This window comes from Lutjanus erythropterus, chromosome 24, assembly GCF_056507025.1.
Source record: "Lutjanus erythropterus isolate fLutEry1 chromosome 24, fLutEry1.hap2, whole genome shotgun sequence".
In the NCBI taxonomy this organism is placed as follows: domain Eukaryota; kingdom Metazoa; phylum Chordata; class Actinopteri; order Lutjaniformes; family Lutjanidae; genus Lutjanus; species Lutjanus erythropterus.
The window spans coordinates 9,193,477-9,208,349 of record NC_139340.1 but is presented as its reverse complement, the minus strand read 5'-3'; the positions used below and the strand labels follow the sequence as shown (position 1 = coordinate 9,208,349).

General features: G+C 39.7%; 1 protein-coding gene across 1 annotated transcript in view; it reads right to left on the bottom strand.

The window, feature by feature from the left end:
- LOC146304690 (TSC22 domain family protein 1) overlaps window positions 1–14,873 on the bottom strand; it is a 30,096-nt gene that overhangs the window by 11,721 nt on the left and 3,502 nt on the right. The gene's annotated exons all lie outside the window — the stretch shown is intronic.

The following is a 14,873-nucleotide window of genomic DNA, read 5'->3' as shown; positions in this document are numbered from 1 at the left end:
TTGTTTGGACGACAGGAGTAATGTGAAGATGTCACTTTGAACTGTGGGAAATTGGGATGAGCATTTTTTTTTACATACTTTACATTTTATAGACAAAATGATTAATGTATTAATGAAAATAATAGGCCGATTTCAATGGAAAAAAAATATTAAAATAATAATGATGGGACATTTCTTGAGGTTTGTCCCAAACAGACATGCACTGTAAAAATTAAAGCTGAGGTTTAGATTTAGATCTAGATTTTTGAGTTTTGAATACTCAGCTTGTCTTCTTTAGATAAACTTAAATCATTCACCTGATCTGTCAATATTTTGATCCTTGAAAACTGAATAGTTGCAACTGAAAATATTCAACCATTAACCATTATTCACTTTCACTTCAATGAGTTTATTCAACAATTTCTGAAATACAATTTTTGAGGTTTGCCAAAACATCCCTGCTGCACTGAACTACCTCATTACTATGCTGTTCTGTCACACACTTTACCTTCATCAAAAAACTGCAGCTTCTGATTTGACAATACGTCAATTAACTGAACAGACATAATAAACATCCACCTCTGCCATCCCTCACATTTCCTGAGACTGTGCCCCTCCTTCAGTTATCTCCACGAGGGAGATGTGTACATTGCAGCAGGCATGCCTTCAGCCATCTTGTCACTTCTCATCAACGGATGCACACTGGACACACACATTCTCACAGTATGGGTCTCCACTGGCTCACGTGTATCTCCACGCTTGCAATAAAAAGCTCCCACGCAGGCGCGCACACAGTTCACATTAAAGTCTGAACAAAGACGATCTAAACAAGGCGGCTAGCTGCGTTCTAGATGAGGATGCAGAGCACAGAAAATTCAGAGCATCAACACTGTATCTCAGAAGATTAAAAAAACAGTGAGATTTATCGAGCAGAGGGGCTGTGGAGAACAAAGAGAGGAGGCAACCCTTGTTGAAGAGAGCGCGCAGTTGTTGGGACCACAAAATGGCGGCCTGCGAGGGGCGTGCAGCATGAGTTTGTTGGTGGGATTCAGCTCAATGCATGCAGGGAAATTATTAACCTCATTAGGTGAAGGTCACATATTCTTTTCTTCCCCTCGCTGTATGTGTCACTAATCCAAGAAGAAACAGTCGAGGGCATCAGACAAGAGCATCGAGAGCGAAGAAATTAGAAAGAACGGGAGACAGATTTCTAAAAATGTCACTTTCTTCACATATATCACTTTTTCAAAAGGCCTTGATTGATGTCAATTTAACAACAAATCTCTTCATATATTGTATAACTGTACATTGTGTACTTTCATGATGGGGTCAGTGTACGCATGCCCACTCAGAACAAAAGGCTCCAAACTCCTCACTCACTGATGTGGAGACTGTTTACTTTCAGCCAATCGCTGGTAGCGCAACGGACTCAGCTCAGCCAATGGCAATAAACCTTGACGTCATGACATTAGCTGGGGATGCTTTCATTCATTATGTATCCCTGTCCATCTAAAGCCTGTGTGTGAGGCATGTGCAAAAGGCTGACCCATATATTACCTAACCACTATGGTAAAGCTTAATGTATATTCATACTACACTTAGGAGACTTAGAATCTGGAGAACAACAAATATGCATGTGAGGAAAAGTAGAGATAATGACATTTACTAAAAGAGCTTTAATGCCAAATCAAAATCTTCCTTAATGGCCAGGCTGCTGCACTGACGCTCCACCAAGCTATTAGACTTTATTAGTTAGGTAACAACATCCACCTTGCCAAAACTGCAGATAAAACAATTAACAGGCAGAGCTCATTTTAACTCTTCCTTAAGCCTTTAACAATTGACGACATCCACAGCCATTTTGGCTTTATTTATCTTTACTTTCCACCTTCTTAAAAATGGTCACTGGCCACACGATTTTGGAGGAGATCTAAACAGAAAAGGGTGGTGGTGTACATCCTCGCCACACCCTGCGGAGTTCAGATGAGGGCGGACGTCTAGCCACAGTGTGGCAGCAGCTGATGTGGAGGAATAACAAGAACAGATGGTGCCTCCATTGCCCACACAGTTAAAAATATAAAGTTTCATTGCAAAAACAAGGAGTGAACTAAATTTGAGAAAAGTGACACCTATCTTTAAATCCCAAATGAGAACTGGGTTGAGGAAATGCAAAATTCTGTTAGTGTTTGGAGTGAAGAGTACAACCTCAGGCAATATCTTTTAATCTCTGAGATAGGAGCCATAAAAAAAACAAAACTGGGGCAGCTTAACTGAGGAGGCTTACATGTAAATTCAGACAAGAAGCCCTGCTCCATATCTTAACAGTGTATAAGAGCAGATAAATCCACACAACACAGAGCTGGGCCTAATGGCATAAAATTTGTATCATGGTATAATCTGAAGCACGGATGGCAACGATATGTCACTGTCCATTCATTTTTCTTTAAATTTCAATATGAATACTTCCGAAGGGGCATATTCTCAACTATTACAAGGCCATTTTTTTACATAGTACAGAGGTATTTTAAGAACATTTAATGTGCACAACTGGAATAAGTAGAAAAAAATGCAAAACCACCTCTTATAATCACCGTCATCAATTATACTTAGGTGTGGGCAAGATGGTCCTAAAATAATATTAAAATACTTAAGTGAGGTATTCTTGAAAATAGAACAAAATGCTAAAAAATATTTTTGGTTGAGAATTCACAATAGCTCCTTGCAGTATTTTAGTCTCTCCTTGTATTCAACTGGGTGCTTCTACTTCAGGTGGTGAAATTAGCTGTTTACAGTCGTGTTGCACTCCTTACATATTTGCGTTGTTTGTTTTGCAACTGATCTTTTGTAACAAAACCACTCCCACGCTAATAAAGTCGCTCCCCTTTTTTGGAACTAACTCCTCCACTGTGGAGACGGCAGCAATGTTACTTTAAATTTAAGCCGTGCTTGACGCAACTGTGCTTTGTGGTATGATTAACCCTTCCGTCCACCCCGAACACAAACATCAAGAAGAGTTAAGAGTGGGAGAAAGATGCCACAACAAGCAGAGAAGATATCTTTAAGCACCAGTGGTTAGCTGTTCTATAAAGTATAAAATCAATAGTGCTAACAGCATCCTAAATGCGGTCTTCTGTACTTGCTTTACATACACTAGAAGGCATCTCTCCTTTTACTACAACAACCCTCCCTTTATCCACATCCTCTCTGACAAAAGCGTCCAGCTGAGTGTAAGTAACGCTTCCGCCTCGCTTTATTGTGCAGTTCAAGTGAAAGCAGAGCTTGGCTCGATTGGAGAGCCAGTGTGTGGTCCTGCAAAGGATCCAACTCTGCCACAACAACTTGAAGTTATATGAAAGCAGGAACGGATTTCACAGCACAAGATGTCACAAAGCAATTAGGGGAAGTGACATAAAAATAGTGTCCACAAAAACCACAACTTAACTGGAAGCCGTCAGCTCATTTCCAGACAAAATACTGCATCGAAATTATATTGGATTATGTCCAACACTTTAATACCCCTCCTAAAATGATGCATCTAATGGTTTCTATCCCTCTTTTTTCATCAATTTGCGTGCTGCTCTCTGATTCGCCCGCCTTCTTCCGCATCACTTGTCCTGAAGCAGTTGGGAGACATGAGCTTGCGTGCGTCTGCCCTGCGCGGGTCCATGTGTGCATCCCGTTTGTGTGTTTTTGTATCAGCCGGTGTGTGTGTGTGTGAAGCTATGTTTGCAAACTGGCGGAATCCGGTTTTGGAGGCTTTGAGCAGTGGCATTTACACAGAGGAGAACCAAGGCCGACAGCAAGATCAACCCCACTGCACACACACATGCTGCAAAGGAAGTGTGTTTTTAATCTTCCAAATTTAGAAAAAAAAAAAACAAAACAAGACAAGAAAGGAAAGTATTTATGAAGATTTGTTGAGGAGTGATCAAATGTGGAGCACCAGCATGCAATTATTTCACCATTTTCAAGGTATAATTTTTGAGGAGGTGCAGCGTTCTGAGGTAGCAATCAAGAATAACCTTCTACTTGTTAGCAAATCGTATATAATCTCCCTTGATCTTCGCCCAAATGCAGACAAAACAAAGAGCGGGAGCGCCCCAAAACTCTCATGGCATCACAGAGCTTCAGGGGCAGGCAGCGGCTCTCTGGAGCGTAAGTGAATCTGTCTCTGCCATGCACGCAATGCCTTACATAACCAGCTTCTCTCTGTGCCATATGGGCCATGAAAGAGACAGAGGAGAGACGGCTGAAGGAAGGAGACTGAGCTCTGACATCTCTGCTCGTGTAGTGATGGCGCAGACATGCCTTGTTCGTGTGATGGATGAGGTATTAACTTTCAACACCTTCACACATTCCACACCCGTGATGAACGGTCCACACATATCTAACAGAGATAAAAATAACAAAGGGAGTTTTGGCCCTATTTAAGCAAAGAATGTGCGATATATATAAAAATGTCAAAAGGATGATGTAAAGACAGGGTTCATACAGCTTTTTAAAGATAACATTCAAGCAGTTTCAAGGTACTTTAATCAAGGCTTTCCAGACTCTAAAAGTGTTTATCATCACATGTAAATTATTTATTTTACCAGCTGTTCACATTAACTTCACATTTGCTGATTCCAGCTTCTTGCTGCTTGACTTTGTCATTTTGGGTTTTGGACTGTTTGTTGGAAACAATTTAAAGACGTCACTATGGGCTCTGGGCAACTGTAATGAGCATTTTACACAACTTTTCAATCTTTATAGACTGAATGATGAATCGGTTAACCGTCAAAACAAATGATAGTTGAATCAATCATAATTGGCTGCATCCCTTGCTTTGATCATAAGGGATCAATATAGGATTTATATAGACTTGTCAAATAAAACAATGTGATTGTTTCACTTCCACTAGCAAATATTTTTGGTTTCAAAAACTCCAATATAGTGTAAAAAACAAACAAACAAACAAGCAGACAAAAAACATCCCAACCAAAAAGGAAAGAAACTGAGAAGACGGTGTGCTTGGGTTTGAATAGGCTCCAGTACTGGAGATTAAAGGATTACAAAAATCTGTCTAAAAAGCAATACAGATATCTCATCTCCTGCTTCAATTTCAGTTTTGACACTCCAAAAAACTGGAACAAACAAAGGTAGGTTGTAAAAGCTCTGCAGACACACAAAAGCACAGAAAATAACTTCAGGCTCCGTGTGACAACAAATTCAACAGCCCCCTACTCTCACTGTAATCCATGCGTTAAAATAAATATTATACAACCAAATATTACGACACACTGATAACATTAAAACGTCACAGGAAGTTGTATTATCGACCCCCAGTCACATGGATCTCCACAGTGTTTCTGTTTTAAGGTTTGAGATCTCGCTGTCAATGTAAACAGAGTCAGAGACTCGCTGTCAGTGCATTAACATGGAGGATCTTCTCAGCAGTGGTTGAGAAACGTTGCTCTGCAGTGTGCAGCCTTCATGCGGTGATGTGAATGTGTTTTAACAGTAGGAAGGGTCGAGGCTCTGAGACAAAACAAACATATCTGTCTTTACGCTGGATTATTATCATTACTCTTTCCTGTTAAGTCTGCATTTTACCAGGAAGTGTCACTTTCAAGGGAAGTCGATGTTTTTTCATTAAGCAGCTAGTAGGGTGATCATATTGCTGTGGATGAGTTTGAAATGTTCCCTCAAAAATCATCCAAAAACAAAGTGTTCCCTTGGAGATTTATATTTTGGACAGCAGGTTCCTGCTGCTGCTGAAGAGTCCTCGAGCAAGACTCTGCTCCTTTAGGAGTGATGTCCCTCAACTGAACTTGAACTCTGACAAATGGAAATTCAACAAAGCATCATATTACATTAATTTCCATCTAGTCTCCAAGTGTGATGCAAGTCTGCAAACAACTTGCTCCACCAGCTTCCAACTGAAGTAGGGCTGTCACAGTACCAGATTTCCACTACAAAATTATCTGGAAAATCACCCAAAAAATAATAATAATGATAATGCTATCTGTCAAATTCAGTGCTGGGAGGATCACACTGAAACATCCCACTAACAACATCAACAACAGATGCTGATTAACTTGAAAACTTAAACAACTATGTACACCAAGTATCACTCTCAGGTCTCTCACTTCATTTCATTCATGGGAAATATTAAGAAAGCAGAAGTTTCCCTAAGAAACAATTTACAACAAGTTCTGCATCTGTAAAGCACAACTGCTGTTAAAAAAAATAAACTTCAAGTGTAGTTTTTGTAAATCTGAAGTGTCAGTGGAATCTGCGAGAATCTTTATGTTTATGTTGATCACAGCGCTTGAAGTTGAAGTGTCCCATTGTTCCAGGGAAAATGAAAAGAGCACTTGGAGACACAAAAACACAGTGTCTGAGACAATTCTGTGAGAGCAGATAAACGTATCATTACAAACCCAGTTGTTATGCTTATGTGTCATGGTATAGCAATATACAAGTTTAATTATTCCATATTCAAATTCATTCAGATATATTAAGTGTGTCTATGTACATTTTCTATCATCATTTACCAATCAGAAACACTGCAGCTTGCAGTGATGCATTTATTGATCAAGCAGTTAAACACGAAACTCTTTCTTTCTTTCTTTCTTTGGGAAATACTGATTGACATTTTTCACCATTTCTCTTACATTTTATGGACCGAACAACTATTAATTGATTAATCAACTGTGAAATTAATTGTTAGTTGCAGCCCTGGACCAGACTGAGTCAATGAAGAGATGTGAGTTACAAAAACAAAGTGTATATTTTGCACGTAGGTTGGTACAATGGTTATTACGTTTGGGACAGTTGACAGAAGAATTTGGAACAGTTGGCCCTGGTTAATCATATGAAATTACAGCAGCATGTTACAGTTGCCCTTTCATGAGAGCAAAACCTGCTCAGGAGTATAAATATTTTCCTCTTGCAGTGAAACTCAGCTGAGGTGTTTTAGCACCAAAGGTTCAATTATAGGATTGGAACTATCACATTTCGCTTCTGTTAACTGTACTGATTTTCCTTTAAAAGAAAAGCCAGAGGGAAAAGAGAGAAGCAACGCAAAGAGGAAATGACAGAGAGAAAGAAAATAACAGTACAGGTGTCAAGAGGAGTGATGTTGGCACAACCAGTTAAAACTAGAAAATGTTGCCTCTCCTCCTCTTCACTCATGTTGTTCCCTCAGTGCAAAAGCCTGAGGGGAAACAGAAGCAGGTCTGCAACGTTAAAAACTCTCCTACGATTTCACACACATGTACACGCCGTCCTGACGGCTGAGCTCATAAACACGCTCCAGCTGAGAGAAGCACACAGACATGCACGGGCACATATTACATCCTCTCTGGCCTGTGACTTTCTTTAAGAATCTGCAGCTCTGCATGAAGGCACAAGGCGAGCAAACGTGACACCACCACCCCCCGCCCCCGAACACCCACCAACGGTGCCTAAAACTGAATCTGTCAGAGTCGGGTGATGTTCTGATCTGGCTGCATTAAGATCTTCACACACATCAGAAACGACAGCCAAGCCTGAAAACATTGCCCAACCATTGTTATCTAGGACTCAACAATAATGGTGCATGAACATGTGATGCATCTATAAATACTAAAGTAAGACCACCAACATGCAAAACAAAGAATACAGACTCTCTTCTTTTGGACGGCAGCAAAGAATTATTTTCATGATTGATTAATGTCCTGATGATTTTCTCTTGCATTTATCAGGAAAATGTGCTTAAAATATATAAAGTACAAGTGAGAAATTATGCCATCACATTAACCCAGAGCTCAAAGTGACATCTTCACAATGAAAAATATTACAGTAAATAAAAGGAAGAGCAGCAAATCCTCATATTTGTGAAGCTGTAACCGTGAAATGTTTTTGCGTGAAAAGTGACTGAACTATTATCAAAATAGTTGCTAATTAACTTACTGTCAATTAATGAATTAATCAATCAACTGTTTCAACTGTACTTGCACATTTCCATATGTTTTGTGTGCAAAAATGAATTCATCCAGTACCTTGTGACTCAAACTGGGAGATAACTGTAGTGGAGTAGAGAAGAAAGTACCTCGAATAAAGTACAAGTACCTCAAATTTGTAATTAAGTACAGTACTGGAGTAAAAATACGTTCATTTGTTCTACAAAATGTCTGAAATTACTGGATAAAAAAAAGCCTGTCACAATTACCTTAAGTACATTTTCAAACAGCTTCTTTCTAATCGAATATGACAAACAAAAACCCTCATAATTGCACATTTCCCCATTGCAGGACTAATTAAGAATCATCTTTTAAGTTCAGGAACTGAAACAAGGGAATATTTGATATTTATTAAAATAGTGGCACATTAATGTCTCGATGAATTACGGGTTAATCAATTATTTGTTTCAGCTCTACAATGACGAGAAACTTCAGAAGACTAAGGGAGACAAGAGCCTTTGCTTCAAGTTAAAACACTTTTGAAGGGTTTTTTCCCTTTAAGGCATTATAATAGCTCTTTATTATTTTCTATTCATATTTAATCTTGACATTTCACTCTTGCATCGCTTCAATTTAAGTTTGAATTCACCCCATGGCTTTTATATATATTTTTCATTCCTATTTTATTCCTTATGCCTGTTTAGTCATGGTTACTGTGTATTTTATTGTTTTGCTGTATCTACAAAGTGCTCCGTAACACTTGTTTTAGTAAGTGCAAAACAAAGACATTTTAGTATTATCAGCCTCATAATCTAAGTACAAACTGATTGTGATACAATGGGAGCTAGAGAGCCATAGGTCATATTTATTGACATAATAGCTGGATGTGTATCCAGAGTGAGACACTGATAAAGTCCTTTTTATAAAGAAACAAGAACACCATATGGTCAGATAAATCAGTGACACAACTGCAGAGAAACAGCTGATATCTGATAGGAAAGTCAAACTTCATGAGAAATCTGTTGTAATAAGGCCCTCCAGAATAAACTTTTTTGCCTGAGAAAGTGACTCATTTATCGGTCATTCAGACATGCTGGTATCAACTTGTACACATGGGATGAGTAATTCTTCCTACCCCCAAGAAATAAGCACACCTACTGTCTAACAAACCCTGCCAGAGGATATATTATATCAATACCAGTACAACAGCCTAAAACCACACTTATTATCTATTACACACCCATTTCTGACAGTAAGCACATGGGGTCAAAGTGTTTTTACAAAGAAAACATCTAACACCATTCATTTGTGTGTGATTCATACATTGCGTGCGGCAAGGACACTTCCACTTAGCTGCAAGGCAGATTTTAGGTCAGTGCTTCTGAAAGCACGTTAAGGTTATATAAAGAACTGTTGACCAGACTGGGAAGATTCATGAGCCCACACTGCCACCTTGTGGAGTAACGGCAGTACGACAGCACGAGGGAAAGGAATGACAGTAACGCTGATGTCTCTGCTGAAGCATGATTTCATGTCACATCTCATTAACAGACAAATGAATAAGCTACCTTCAGGTGTGATTTATTGATCTTGACATCCAAGGGATGCCGCCCAGGAAATCAAAAGCACCATTGAACTTTCACAAAGCTACTCCACAGAACAGGAGGAACAAGGCAGTAAAACAGGAACCGTCTCCATGTGCTCGAGCCGGTTAACAGTTTAAAGACTGCAACGGCAAATGTTGTGCACAGGCAGGCAAAACCTCGACTCTGGTCTGCCACATCATACACTGCATGCATGATGCGCCAAATGGAGGCTGTCTAGTTGCTCAAAGACAGCACATCAGAGTTGGAGAGTTTTCATATGAGCACGTCTGCTCTCCATGATAATTGCCTGGGGTTTACAGTAAAATGCTGCTGTCAGATAAAAATGATGTGCCTGCAGAGACATCTCCAGACTGTGATATGACAGTTTAACTTTGAACACTTTAGCACAGAGGTTTTCAAAGTGTGAGAGAGGCTCCCAGCAGTTTCAGGGGAGGCTCAATGAACTGAAGTGAAATTAAAACTATTACATGAGTTATCAAAAGGAGATAAGATCATATAGAACAGCCTTAATATGTGTGAAGTGGTAGTTTGGGGGAATTAAAATGTTTCTTCCACTTTCCAAGAGTCAGAAACTAATAAATGCCTTAGCTCAATATTGTGGTGTTAAATAACTTCACTCTTTATTTAAAATCTGTTTTCCCCCTTAGCTTTGTTAGTTTCCTGCTTATTCCCACTTTCCAGTTGGATCTCCACCAGAATTGTGGATAAAGCTACGTACGTATTTTTAGTCAAAACAACATCAGTTTGTAAAGATGAAGCAGAAGTGGATGCAACACAGTTAAGAAGTTATCATTACTGTAAGAATTTTCCTCCTGGAAATTTTTTTTTTGATGTGTAGGTAGGTACCTGCATAAAGAAAGTTCGGTTTGTCTAGAATAGAAAATGTACAATTAGAGTCAGCATGGAAGAAGGCATTAAGATGGCTTCTGAATTTGTAGGCTATCTACTCTGCTACTTAAGAAATGGTCTATAATTATTAGTTATGATATTAAGATCACATAATTCCATTTTATGAAATTACTTAAAATACTTGATATTTGTTAAAAATTGTACATCACCCAACAAAGCTAATTTTACATGTCTTGGTTACAAGGTCTAAAAGTTTGTATCTTAAATTAAATATTTAAATCTCCAGTGAAAAAAATCTCTATATCTCTATATCTATTATTTTAACCCCATTTATAGGAGAAGTATTTAAAAAGTAAAAAAGAAATTGGGGGGATCCTCTGGGGCTTCTTATCAACTCTGTTTTCGTACAGTGGCTCTAAAGCATTTGTCCATATTTGGTCTTTGCCGTCTGGGAGTCCCTCTGCCTTGTAAAAGCTTTTGGATGGCAAGCTATTCAAAAAACAGGTGTGTGAATACTACAAAAGCATAAATCATAAGTCAAAGCTGGTATAGGTACAGCACTTGACAGGCAGCTTAGTACCACTAACACACACGAAAGATTAACAGGCTGAAGCGCCTCATAAAAACAGAGCAGCTTTCAGTCACGTACCGACATCAAACACAAAGCCAGAAAGAATTTAAAAGGAGCCAAATCTTCAAATGAGCCCTGAAACAAAGCTGCAGTCTGTGCCTGATCATCTACTGATGATAGAGACCGATGCTGGGAAGCCATGTGATGATTACTAAAGCTTTTTAAGGCTTTATCTAAGTATTGGCAGAACATTTGAACCAGCTCACAATCAAAAATAAGCCTGGGTATCCATTAAATACCACAGCTCATTGTCACAAAATCAATATAGTCTGTGTCTATTAGTACAACGCTCTTTTAAACAACCTAATGTGCTTTGACCCAGTACAACAAAGGACTCTTTTACATCACCTTTGGTGCAACTGTTGACTGTTACAGAGGCCATCTCGATTGATTAATGATTATCACTTCACTCGTGACTGCTCGGTTATGTTTAAACTGACTGTACCTCTGTTGCTGGAAAAAGTTCCTTCATTGAAGAAAGTATTAACAAGCTGAAAAAACAGAACATTTAATGAGAAGGCTGCTAATGCACAACTGTTAAGAAAGGGCGTGTGCACGTTTTACGAGCACACAGTCACGAACGAGTGCACTTCTAAAGTTAATGGCTCCAAAGGATGAGATCATACTGATAAATTGCCCTATAAAGCGCAGTAAATGCACTATGACACTTAATATATCTTTGACATTTACTGTAGTTGGCTGTGAAATTTATTATTCCCACTGTGTGATGTTTTTCAACTAAGGAGCACATGACTCATGTGTTTACACAATCAACGCCTGAGCAAAGGAACTACTTTTTTCAACTGCTGTGGTAAAATGTGTTGACTGAAGAATAGTTAATTATTTTGCGATGGTAAAATTATTCCAGTGTGTTCAACATACTCATATACACATAATTATTCATAAGGTATAATTTTGGTTTGGGCCCATTACCAAAGCACGCTGTACTGGAAGAAAGAATGTGCTTGCATAGGCTGTGCAGTCTCACCTGTGTTGCTTAGTGATTTTGTTACACTCTGTGTCAGCACCAAAACAACTTGCAGCATCACACCTTTTGCTTAAAGGGATAGTTTGAATTCCCTGCATTAACTACAGTAAATTGCAATCTGAACCCCGGTTTGGAGAAGCAGGAGCCCCAGCACAGAAGCAAAGCAGTGCTCTAAATGTGCTGCGTTTTTGCTAACAGAGTCTAGCAAGAAAAGGCTCTCTGACAGCAAAGCAAAGCAGTGAAAATATTCTAATTACAGCATACAGTTAAACTGATATTGCTTTTTTTTTTAGGTAGCTAAATATGTTTTTCTGATGACTCTGTCCACAGCCATACATTGCTTAGCTTCCTACACTGGTACTGCTGCAGTTTCTCCAAACTGGAGGTGTGCTGACTGCCATCTACTGTAGGTAATACACTGACTGTGGTTGAATAACTCATTCAGCCCCACTTCAAATAACCTGAACTATCCCTTGAAGTGGTGAAACAGCTGTGTATAGCTGTTTCTAAGGCTACAAACAGTGGCAAGCAACAGTGTATTCATTCTCTGCAACCTTTATGTGAAGTCATATTTCTCTGCAGGTTGTTGTTGGTGGTGGAAAGAGAGAAAAGTGTGTGCGGATAAGAAACAGATGACAGGTGTATAGTATGCTGGATGTGCATGCGAGTGTTTTCCTTTTACTGTGAGCCGATGTTGGCCGCTCTCCAAAAGTCAAATTATACCAGCACCGACCTGCAGGCTGAAATTCCACCCGGGGAGGCACGAGGACCTGATGAAAGGCCTGATTAATATCACTGTGCTGAGCTGTACAGCCCTCTCACTGACAGATATACAAACAGACAGCAAGAGAGCAGGTGAATAGAAACGAGCAATACACAGACACACCCCTCACATCCCTGTTTTACCACATGACAGCAGTCATGCATATACACAGCTGAAATAGGTCAGGTGCTTTCAAAGTCATGACAGCTGCAACATAAAGCTTTTAAAGAGCTAAACTGGACTCTGATATGTTAGTCACGACTGATACTGAGAATTGAAAACAGCTGATTTGTGCTTTAGGTAGCCTACAACAATCATGGACAAACAGCTGTGCAAGTAAGCTATGGACCAAAACAATGTTGTGAAGATTTTGAAGTACCATCTTCCTCTGAGAGTTGCAACCATGATATCTGTCTTTCACAGCAGGGGCTCCTAAACTTTTTTTTCCAGCTTGAGACCCAAAAGAGAAATTTTGTGCCTCCGGGGACTCAAACTTTCCACATTAGGGACAAGCCCATGACTTTGGGATGAAATGTCAGTCCCCCCACCTCCCCCCGACATTTTATAGACCAAACAACTAATAAATTAATCTGGAATAAATAGACAGATTAAACACCAATGAAAAAAATCTTTAGTTGCAGCACTAACTCAAATATTTTACTGTAAAAAGAAGCACTCTTCTTCAACCCGTCAGTGAGAAAAGATTTAAAAGTTGATGTTAACATGTCACACTGTTTACATTTACGCCTCTGGTTGTTTAAATATTGTAAAAAAAAAAACCCAGAAAGAAGTCACCTTCTTCACCATGTGCTGTCACAGGATCTTATCTAAGGTTACTGACTGTTTACCTTTTCATACACGCTGTACTGATTTCACTCTGCTCTTGCTCACTCCCGATAGTAAATACGGGTGTTAATGCCTGACAGATGGAGGAAAAACCTGCAGTTTTCATCATGGCGCGGCTGGATAGTATTAGCTTGGAAAGCAGGGAAAGGAGATGGATATTTTAAGAGTGGAAAGAGAAGAATAGACCAGAATAGAAAAGGCTAACGGACAGAAGACATGACGCACCGAGAACTGCAAAAGAAAGGGTGACAGAGACAGAAAGAGAGGGGGACAAAGGGAGATAAACAGAGACAGAAAGAAAGCAGAGACAGAGCATAGCTTGACATGACCATGACTATAAACAAAGCAGACACACACACACTCTCTGTCTGCAGGACTGTCTGCAGGACAGTGGCCAATTCACGACAAGAAAACGGACCGACAAACCAATGGTGAGACGGAAACACACATGTGGAGACCAAGCACACAAAGAGTCATGATGGGGTGCCATAAATTGCTGACAAAAGCCTCCACACAGTAAACAGTCCAGCTCTGTCTGCAGCTGAGACTATGTCAACATCGAAGCAGCAGTTATAGCACCCTCCGTCTTTCTGTTCCTCAAGTTCAGACTCAATCTTTACAACTGAAAATACATAAACGGTTAGCTGCAGGTCACCGATTGCCCACTGTGCTGATAATTAAATTAGACACGTGTACTGGTTTGCTCAGCAACTTCCATTTTAATCGTAGAACTACTCAGACGTCTCAGCATTGGGCAGCTAAAAGAAAAACCCAAAATATTCAAGAGTATGTTTTTATCTTTCAGTTATGGGTGCCAGGGTGAGGCTTACAGTGTTCTAACTTCCTCCATAGCCTGCAGGCAATATTGTCGCACTGACAACATGAATCTCCTGCTAAACCAGAACAGTACCGTGGTAACACTACACTGCTGCCACAACAGTACTGCTCCATTTCTCTGCAGCAAGAGTTCATCAGATTTATGCAGGACAACTCATGGACAGTCTCGACAGCACAGACTGCATCTTCAAATAGGGCATGAGCGTTTTTTTTCCAGGACACAGACTCTATTTAGACCAACCTTTGCTTTTTAGAAACTATCTGCAGCTGGAATAACCACTTTTGGGCAGCAAAACCAACACAGCATTGAGTAATTGTACACATAAATAAACCATTGCACAGCTCCCTCAGGGTGTCTAATAAAAGGCCTAACCTAAAGGGAGATGGAGGAAAGGGACTGAAGGACAGTGTGGGGCAGCACAACTGGGAGAGTGTAACCTTACCAACA